At 47.1% G+C, this 10,000-nt stretch overlaps 1 protein-coding gene across 1 annotated transcript in view; it reads right to left on the reverse strand.

The window, feature by feature from the left end:
• pappaa (pregnancy-associated plasma protein A, pappalysin 1a) overlaps nucleotides 1–10,000 on the reverse strand; it is a 105,833-nt gene that overhangs the window by 44,144 nt on the left and 51,689 nt on the right. The gene's annotated exons all lie outside the window — the stretch shown is intronic.

Raw genomic sequence — 10,000 nt, forward strand, 5'->3', positions numbered from 1 at the left:
AGCGTCCAGGCAAGGCTGCTGGAGGTCAGAGCTGCTGGGCAAGAGGAGGAGGAGGAGGAGGAGGTGGTGGTGGAGGAGGAGGTGGAGGAGGAGGTGGTGGTGTTGGTGTCCACTGCCACAGTCACAGCAAAGTGACTAGGCCTGAACCAGGCCAGACTTGGACTCAACAGCTGTGCGTGCTCCATGTTGTTTTGCTCATTCAGATCTCGTTAATCGTGGCTTTGGCCAATGACCATTTATAATTGTTTTTGCAGTTTTAATCACATTTACGGTTGGTCACTTTGTACAGAAGTGACAGTAAACAGCAAATGTTTTCATTTGTCGAGTTTGAGACCGCTGCCTCTGTTCCGTCACCATCACAGACTGTAGTAAACCAACATCCTGCCAGATCTGGGCAAGCCCCACCACCAAAGCATAAAAAACACATTAAAAACACACACGACAAGTTCACTTACCTTCTCATAAACGTAAAAAAAACAAACTCGTAAATTTGCTTAGCTCCTCTCAAAACAAACTCCTCACTAACTTCGGCCCAGCATGAGAAGTATTCAAAAGTCTCCTCAGTATTAATATGACTCCCTCCAAGCACACACCTACACACACACACACACACACACACACACACATAAACACACATACACACACACACACACATACACATAAACACACATTCACACACACACACACACACACACACACACACACACACACACACACACACACACACACACACACACACACACACACACACACATAAACACACACACATAAACACACATACACACACACACACACACATAAGCACACACACACACACACATACATAAGCACACACACACACACAAACATAAACATAAACACACACTTGCCTCCCCATCCCCTGCTACCCCCTACCCCCACCCACCCACACACACACACACACACACACACACACACACACACACATGCATGCACACACACGCACGCACGCACGCACGCACACACACACACACACATTCACACACACACACAAACACACACACCTTCCCTTCCCCTGTTGCCCCCAGTAGAGTGGCAAGAGTCAAACTCTTCCAAATGTATCCATCATTATTTTGATTTGGTCGTTAGGATGGAGGAAATAAAGCCAGACACTCTGTTGACCCCCACCAGTTGGAATGTGTGTGTGTGTGTGTGTGTGTGTGTGTGTGTGTGTGTGTGTGTGTGTGTGTGTGTGTGTGTGTGTGTGTGTGTGTGTGTGTGTGTGTGTGTGTGTGTGTGTGCGCGCGCGCGTGTGCGTCTGTGGAAGCGTGTGTGTGGTTTTATGCTTGTGTGCATGCGTGCATGTGAGTGAATGTGAATGTGAGTGTGTGTGTGTGCGTGCGCGTGTCTGTGAGCGTGTCTGCAGGGGGGATCTGGGGAAGGGCACAAAGCGGAAGCCTTGGGAGGCAAGCATAGCCTAGCCATTACATCACTCCACTAACCACAACACAGTGGCCGTGCAAGCCCTGCCATAAGCTACACACACAGGGAAAAATAAACCAATAAAACAAATGATGTGCAATAAATCGTCAGAAACCACAAGTCACAAGAATGTAACAAAGAGCAATGGGGGGGGGGAGAAAGAAAATGAGAGAGGGAGAGAGAGAGGAAGGGAGAGGAAGAGGGAGAAAGAGGAGAGGAAATGCATTGACACGTGAAGCTCTAAACTCGGCCCGCTGTGTTTGTGTTAAATCGTAGTACTCGTAGATTACTGTAGATGTTTTTGTCACTGCCACTGGCTGTGTACTTAGAGATTACTGTGAGTGTTGGCCTGATCTGAACGGAATGGTGAACACGCACACACACACCCACACCCCCATCCCCCTCCCCCCCACACACACACACACACTCACCTACACACACACCGCGACACATACATAGTGTAACTGTAGGAGGGGAGTGCTAGAGAAAGCATCCATGAAGGGTTGGCAGGGCGGGCGGGCGGACATGACTTGGTGACAATCCCCTGCAGTTTGAGCCACCTCACAGCGGCCTCTTTTCCATCTCTACCCAACTTTCATTTATTTCTTCCGCTCATTTTATTTTATTTTTCTCCTTTTGACGTTTTTTTTTTTTTTTTTACCAAATCCACTTCTTTCCTCTACAAGGACATATTAATAGGCCACCATACACAATAGAAGAATGTAGTCCTGTAGTCATTTTCCCCCCCTTAAGTCTGTGGAACACCTGTTCGGCGCTTGGGCATTACTGAGATGCCAGACTGCCATACCAATGAAGCTCACCTGAAGCTGACGTTTATAAGGTGCTCAGGTCAGGTCTAAAGAAAGCCAGAGGAGATGTGGAGTTACACACACTCGTGATGTGGAGTTGCACACACTGGATCTCAATCTCCCTGTGAGATATAACTCACACCATCTGGGCTACTGACAGGGTTATCCACACAGCTAACAGCTACAGTCCTGTTCTTCCTGGTCTCTTTGTCTCTCTCTCCGTCTCTGACTCTCTCTCTCCACTTCTCTCTCTCTGTCTCCATCTCTCTCCATCTCTCTGTCTCTCTCTCCACCTCTCTCTCTCTTTCTCTCTGTCTCCATCTCTCTCTCTCTCTCTCTCTCTGTCTCCATTGTTCTCTCTCCCGTCTCTCTCTCTGTCTCCAGTTCTCTCTCTCTCTCTCTCCAATTCTATATCTCTTTTTCAGTATCTCTCTCTCTCTCTCTCTCTCTCTCTCTCTCTATCTCTGTCTCCCTCTGCTTCACTTTGTTTACCTTAAGACCCTCATTGTCTGCACAGGCAGTTTTGTTTGTAAATCACCACTTAAGATAAAAGAGACCCGCACAGGGGCCAGGGCAGCTCTCTCTCTCTCTCTCTCTCTCTCTCTCTCTCTCTCTCTCTCTCTCTCTGTACCCCCCCCCCCCCCCCCCCACACACACACACACACACACACACACACACACAGAGGTTGGACTCCTGCACAGTGCTCAGTGGGACTGCGTGAGTTTTCCCCCTCCCCCTCCCCTCCCCCTCCCCCTCCCCCTCCTCATCCTGCCCTGGCTGCTGTGGCCCCAGTGCTGGGCTGAGCTGGCCCTGCTTGCCGGTATACGTGAGAAGGCTTCATTTACAGGCCAATCTGCAGGGCTATGAAAATGCGTCAAGCAGGGACGGCCCCATTCAGACCATTAGCAAATCGCTACTCTTAAAATTAGCTTTTGAAAATCCCTCAGAGGCCGTGTGCGTGCGTCTGTGCATGTGTGTGTGTGTGTGTGTGTGTGTGTGTGTGTGTGTGTGTGTGTGTGTGTGTGTGCGTACATGTGCGTATGTGTGTGCGTGTACATGTGCGTATGAGTTTGTGCATGTGTGTGTGCTTACATGTGCATGTACGTGTACTTGTGTGTATGGGTTTGTGTGTGTGTGTGTGTGTGTCTGTGTACATGCGCATGTGTGTGTGTGTGTGTACTTGTGCGTTTGTGTTTGTGTTTGTGCGTGCACACGTGTGTGTGTGTGTGTGTGTGTGTGTGTGTGTGTGTGTGTCGGGAGAGAGAAAAAGAGAGGGAGACGAGTAGAGTGAGAACAGTAAAGTTACAGAGGAATAATAAAAAAGAGAAAGAGAAAGACTGAGAGAAAGAGGAAGTATAGAGGGAAGGCAGAAAAATAATGTGTGGCTGAACGAATAGCAACATATTTAACAGGTGATTAAGCTGCCTGTTATGATTTTCCACCAGACTGGACAAAGCAGCCATGGCTAGGGTCATAGCAGGTCAGCACCAAAACCTCAAACCTCAGCCCTTGGACCCACACACACACACACTCAGCCCACACACATAGTTATATGCACAACACACACACACACACACACACACACACACACATGCACACGAAAACACACACACGCACATACACACACACACACACACACACAAATACACACATACACACGCACACACAAATACATACCCATGCAAAAAATCTAACACAGCATAATGTCTTGGGATTACCGTCTCACGTTTCTCAAATTGGACTGAGAGACAGGGAAACTTTATCAATCAAACTGATTTACCAAACACAGCTTACGACTCCACAAACCAGCCAGACACCTCAGCTAAGGTCAAAGAGCCATTAATCCAGCATGTGTATGTGTGTGTGTGTGTGTCCAAAGAATGGATGTTTCTAATTTGGCACAGTGTGCAAATGTGTTTGTTTATTTTCTCTGCAGAAACTGCTGCTTGTTTTCCTACAAGGGAGAGAGAAACAAGGACGGAAAGAGGGTGAGAAACAGAGAGGAAAGAGTGAAAAAGAGAGTGTATGAGTGGAGTGAAAGAAGGAGAAATATGGGATGGTGCAAATAGTGAATGAGTGGAATAAGAAATAGGGAAAAAGAAAAAGAGAAAGGGGTGATAGTGTGATGAGAAAGATGAGCAACAGAGAGGAAGGGGGTGAAAAAGGGAGAGAAGAGAGACTGGAAGACAGAAATGGAGAGAGCAGACAAAGAGAAAAAAAGAGAGATAATGAGAGAGAGAGAGGTAATGACTGCTGAGGAGAGGCAGCAGCAATGGTGGGTAAACCCCAAGAACTGGGATGCTGCTGCTGCTGCTGTTTCCAGACTCCCAGCATCTGTGAGACATTTGTGGGGAGACCTGTAAGGACTTCAGCCTGCCGTCTCAGCCCACTGCACCCCAACTCCATGCTCAGCTCACAAGATTACATCACGTCCTGTCAGGACTCCCACATTCACTGCAGCCACCCCGACTCTCACATCAAGGCCAGACCCCACTCATAACCAGCTACCGTCTGAATGCTTCCTCAGCCCCACCTCCTATCAGTGGCTTATCTCTTTTTCATAAAATGGTGAATGCTGCACACCTTTAAAATAGGAATAAATAAAGTAAAAACAATATTATCGGCGTGTATTCTGCAGACAGACCATGGTCCAGAGGCCACGTATCCCTTTAATAAAAACAGACCTTCTTCACTCCACAGATTCCAGCCAGCAGAGGCTATCCAGGCCAAACCCTATGTGTTAACAGCTAGCAAACGTAAATGGTGGTCGCCCTAATAAGGGGTGTGTGTGTGTGTTACGGCTGCATGGGTCTCGGCCGGGGAGATAGACTTTGGGGCCACTTATGTGAAAAACAGATGGGCTTCTACGGTGATAATTGAAACATGCAGAGTACAACACACACGCTTATGTCATGGGGCCATGAAGCTGACAGGAGAGCATCCAAGGGCACATTAAAAGCAAGCGTGTGTTTGCATGTATGCGTGAGTGTGAGTGTGTGTGTGTGTGTGTGTGTGTGTGTGTGTGTGTGTCTGTGTGTGTCTGTGGGTGTGTGTGTGTGTGTGTGTGTGTGTGTGTGTGTGTGTGTGTGTGTGTGTGTGTGTGTGTGTGTGTGTGTGTAAGTGTGTGTCTGACGCCTATGGAGAGATGAAAATGCTATTCTGGACACTGGCCAACGCTCATGACAACGGCGTGTTGACTGTTTCCTTTAAAAGCCACCACCCTCTTCTTTCCCTTTTTCATATTCTCCCTATTATTTCCTCTCATCATGTCCTTCTTCATCTTTCCTCTAACTCTCCCTTTGCTTTGTTTGTTTGTTGGTGTGTCTGTATCCATGCCAGCCCCCCAACCGTAAATCATTCATTACCAAAAAGCCTCACGTCATCACTGGACCCCCTCCCCACACACACACACACACACACACACACACACACACTAGCAGCAGCTCCCTTTTACAGGGTGTGAATGAGCTGCCTGCCTCACAAGCGTGTCCCCTTGAACTTGGGGCAAAGGCGTCGTGGAGAGGATTACAACCCACCCTACCCGGCTCTACTCTGGGAAACACTACGCTCCTCTGCTCTGCTCTGAGTGTGGCTCTTTGCATAATGAATGACCGGAGCGCTGCAGAGCACGACTGCTTGCGTCAGAGACTGCCGCTTGAGAGAAGCACTCTGGGGAGATCACCTGGCCATTGTCTTGCTAACGCTAACACACCGACACATTAATATGCTAACAGACCAATCCCCCCACTCCACACTGACGTTAACACGCTAACTGAGCAATTACACGCTAACTGAGCAATCCTCCCACTCCACACTGACGGTAACATATTAGAATGCGAACAGAGCACGCTGCACTGATGCTAACAGGGCAATCCCCCACTCCACACTGATGCTAACATGCTAATGGAGCATTCCTGCTACTCAACACGAACGTTACCATGCTAACACTGTGTACGATTACACTAATGCAGGGAACACATTCTCCTTATTTAGTCAACAACAATGACATCAGAGCTGAAGCTAACACCATGAAGTTGCAGCCCAAATGTAACTGAAGCCAGCACTACATGTAACTGCTCTGTCAATGAAATACACATACTAGGGCCTATCATCTCTGTAGAGCCAGTATGGTTCCTGTTGTATTTTATATATGTTTGGACCCTTAGCTGAAATAAGCAACAGGGAGTGATGTTCTTGTTTTACCACTTTTTTTATTGTCATGGCCATAACAATGAACTCCTAGGAAAAAACAAACAAACAAAAAAACAACAACATTTGCTTCAGGCCCAAGGCGAGGCCCTTTCCAGAGTGTGAACAGCGCTTTGATTCATTTCACCTGAGGTCACTGAGCGGTCTCTTAATGAGTTCCTATGAAACAACCCAGATGATCTGGCCTTAGTCCAGATCCCACTCTGTCCAAGCCTGATCCCGACCAGATTCGGACCAGCTTGGAACCAGAGCCTGCTGCTGGGGGACTAGCCAAACATTAAATAAGTGTGCTTTTGAAACTGAGATCTAGCCATTTAGCTCATTAGTTTCCATTAGCTGTGCTACTGTGCTGAATATTAGTAGCTCCTTTTTGACAGATGGTAGTGCATGCTTATTATTACAGGATTAGCATTTCTGTAGCAGAGTTAGCATTTATACAGACATGAGTGATCAGCAAAAAACACATTGATACACATATTTAACACTATTACATCCTCCAATATTAAAGTAACTAAGCCTATTCATTCAGAAGTTAAAAAAATGTGTCCTTATTTTGAAAGAAAATGAAGTGAAATATCCCTCACAGAAACCCTGCCTTCTCAACTCACCCTTTGTGTTCTCCTCAGACACCACAGTGCGGCTTTTACACGTTCTCAGATTGCAGGGCATGTTAATGAGCCGCACTTGTACATTCATTACGGATTAAATAAGTATGTGAGTACCTTGACTCACTCTCCAACACCCCACTTTGCTTCCTCTGCAGGACATGTTAATGGGGCAGCATTTGTAGATTCATTACGAATTAAGTAAGTATGTGAATAACTTGACTCGCTCTCCAACACCACACTTCGCTCCCTCTGCCAGTGCAATCACTGCTGTGTACATAGATAGATAGATTAGACAAAGCAGAGAAGAAGAAAAAACAAAACAGAAAAGACAGAACAAGTTAAAGGAAGAGGAGGAGGTTAAAGATGTGGAAAGGGAGGATGAAGAAAGAAAGAAAGGGAAAAAGAAAGAAGGAATAGAGCTTGGTAGCATGTCTTGCTGACCTCTTGGTAGGAGGAATGTCAGTCTTGGCGAAGTAAATGCACTTTTAGTTCAGGAGGCCAGACCAAGAGCAACTCAGCTGTTGCATACAGTGGCGGACTGTGTGTTTATGTTCCTAAGCACACGGCTCACACACTGCGTTAGATCATTCCAGTCCCGGCCTGTGGCTTCGCCAGAATGACAGCAGCCAGTAGTCTGTGTATATGTGTAAGTGTGTGGGTGTGTGTGTACTGTTAGTCATTCAATGAAACAGACGAGCATACATTTCTAGCTTACTTTGAGGCCTGATAGTGAAATAACTTGACGATAAACAAGAGGTGCCTCCATTTTATTCATTTTTTCCCCTAAAGATTCGTTTTTTTGTTTTAAGAATGTAATCACTTCATTTGACGGTCTCTATCCATCTATCTATCCATCTCTCCTTCTCTCTCTGCCTGTCTGTGTGACCGGCAGCCTGTGGAAGATGCCGTGCAGACGACTGGAGTGTCCCAGAAGTGCCGTCTCTTCCCCTCTCCTCTCCTCTCCTCTTCTTAGCTGCTGCTTCTTCTTTGATGCGTCGGTGCAGATCCTTATCGGCCTGTCCTGTCTGCCTGTGAAGGAGGCCGACTTCGCCACCAGCTTTGAAGCCTCGTGGCCACTCCCAGCGTCCTCGCGACACAACATGCCACGGCGAAAAACAATACCACAAACGCCACCATTCCAAACACGCCACAGTGAAAACAGAACAACATGCACCACCATTCCAAACGCGCCACGGTGAAAACAACACAACATGCACCACCATTCCAAACACGCCCCGGTGAAAACAACACAACATGCACCACCATTCCAAACACGCCCCGGTGAAAACAACACCACCAACACCACCATTCCAAAACACGCCACGGTGCAGCCCTGCGGAGTGAGCACAGGTGCGAACCCTGGTGACCCTGGCCCAAACCAGCTCCTTCACTTTCTAGAACTCAGCATACAACCAACTGGTGCTCGTTACATTATAGGGTCATGTGCCAATTAACAGTCAGTGGCGAGTGGAAAAACACTGAGCAGCGTCCTGGTATTCCACACATCTTTGTCTCATTGTTAACACTCTCTGCTCTCTACCACACTGGTAACTGGCACGCACTTAGACCCAGTGCCGTGACGGTGGTTGAGACAGCACCAACTTCACCTGTCCCAGGAGCGTAGTGGTGTAAGGGTCATAACAAAATGACATCATCATCCCTTGGAAGCTCAGGTTTCTACTCTTTTTTCTTCTCCTTCTTCCTCTCATTCCTTCATTCCTTCTTCTTCTTCTTCTTCTTCTTCTTATCTTCCTCTTCTTCTCTTTCTTTTTCTTCTTCTTTTCCCGCCTCTTGTAATGTGCATTCTTTGATATTTTCTTCCCGGCGCAGTGGCTTGGTTATCGCTCGTTAGCCATTGTTCAGTAAATCCTTTAAGTTTAACCAACCGTGTCAGTGATCTGGAATCTGCTCACAGTGGCAGAGAGTCCTGAGGAAGGGCCGCCAGGGCAGGTCCCAGAACTGACACATTGCGCTCGTGGCATAATTTTAAGGAGACGGCTTTACGGTCATCTGGACGCGTGAGATATTATCTTCAACCTCACAAGCCAGGGTTGACTTTATCGTGCCAAGACCACATCAGAGCATGATGAAAGGAAAGAAAAACACCAGAATGAGGGCTCTTCAAAAGACTCCTCCTCGTAGTGCACCAGAGAGGACACTTGTCTGGGGAGGGTCTATCAGGTTATGAAATGCAACATTAACCATCAGAAGATTAAAGAGGGAAAGGTTAGAAGGCGGAGTATATTGAAGGCTTCCCCCGTCCACTCTTTAGCGTGGCACTTTCAAATGCAAACAGCAGTTGTGAAGTGCTTGGTCATTAATCTTTACTGCTGCGCCTGCAGCAGCTGTTTCCATTTCGGAGGAATAACACTGTAAAAAATGTTTCACTTTTTAAAGGAATTCTGGCCCGGATAAATTACTATTTTTAACCCAGGCCGTTATCTGATGAAGACGGTAGCGCAATCAAAAATGCACTGAGCAGGAGGCGTGAAGGGGTAACTGGGAAGAGATGCCATAGCATTTCAGTCCCGCTGGAACTGTAGCCCGCTCAAGCTTCTCTTTCTACCTCTGTATGTGTGTGTGTGTGTGTGTATCCCTCTCTATCTCTATGTGTGTTTGTACATGTGTGTGTATGTCTAAGCATGTGTATGTGTGTGTGTGTGTGTGTGTGTGTGTGTGTCCCTCTAGATCTCTTTATCTCTATGCCTGTTTGTATATGTATGTGTATGTCTAAGCATGTGTGTGTGTGTGTGTGTGTGTGTGTGTGTGTGTGTGTGTCTGTGTGTGTGTGTTTGAATCCAGGGCTTATGCTTCTTCAAAAAACAAGATACAAATCTCTGTACTTGACCCAGAGGTCCAGAGGACAGTGTGTTCTTCACAGTTGAAATCCTTTATGTGAGGGTAATATGTGGGACGGGCTTTCTCATGACGGA

This window comes from Clupea harengus, chromosome 12 (genome assembly GCF_900700415.2).
Source record: "Clupea harengus chromosome 12, Ch_v2.0.2, whole genome shotgun sequence".
Lineage (NCBI taxonomy): Eukaryota > Metazoa > Chordata > Actinopteri > Clupeiformes > Clupeidae > Clupea > Clupea harengus.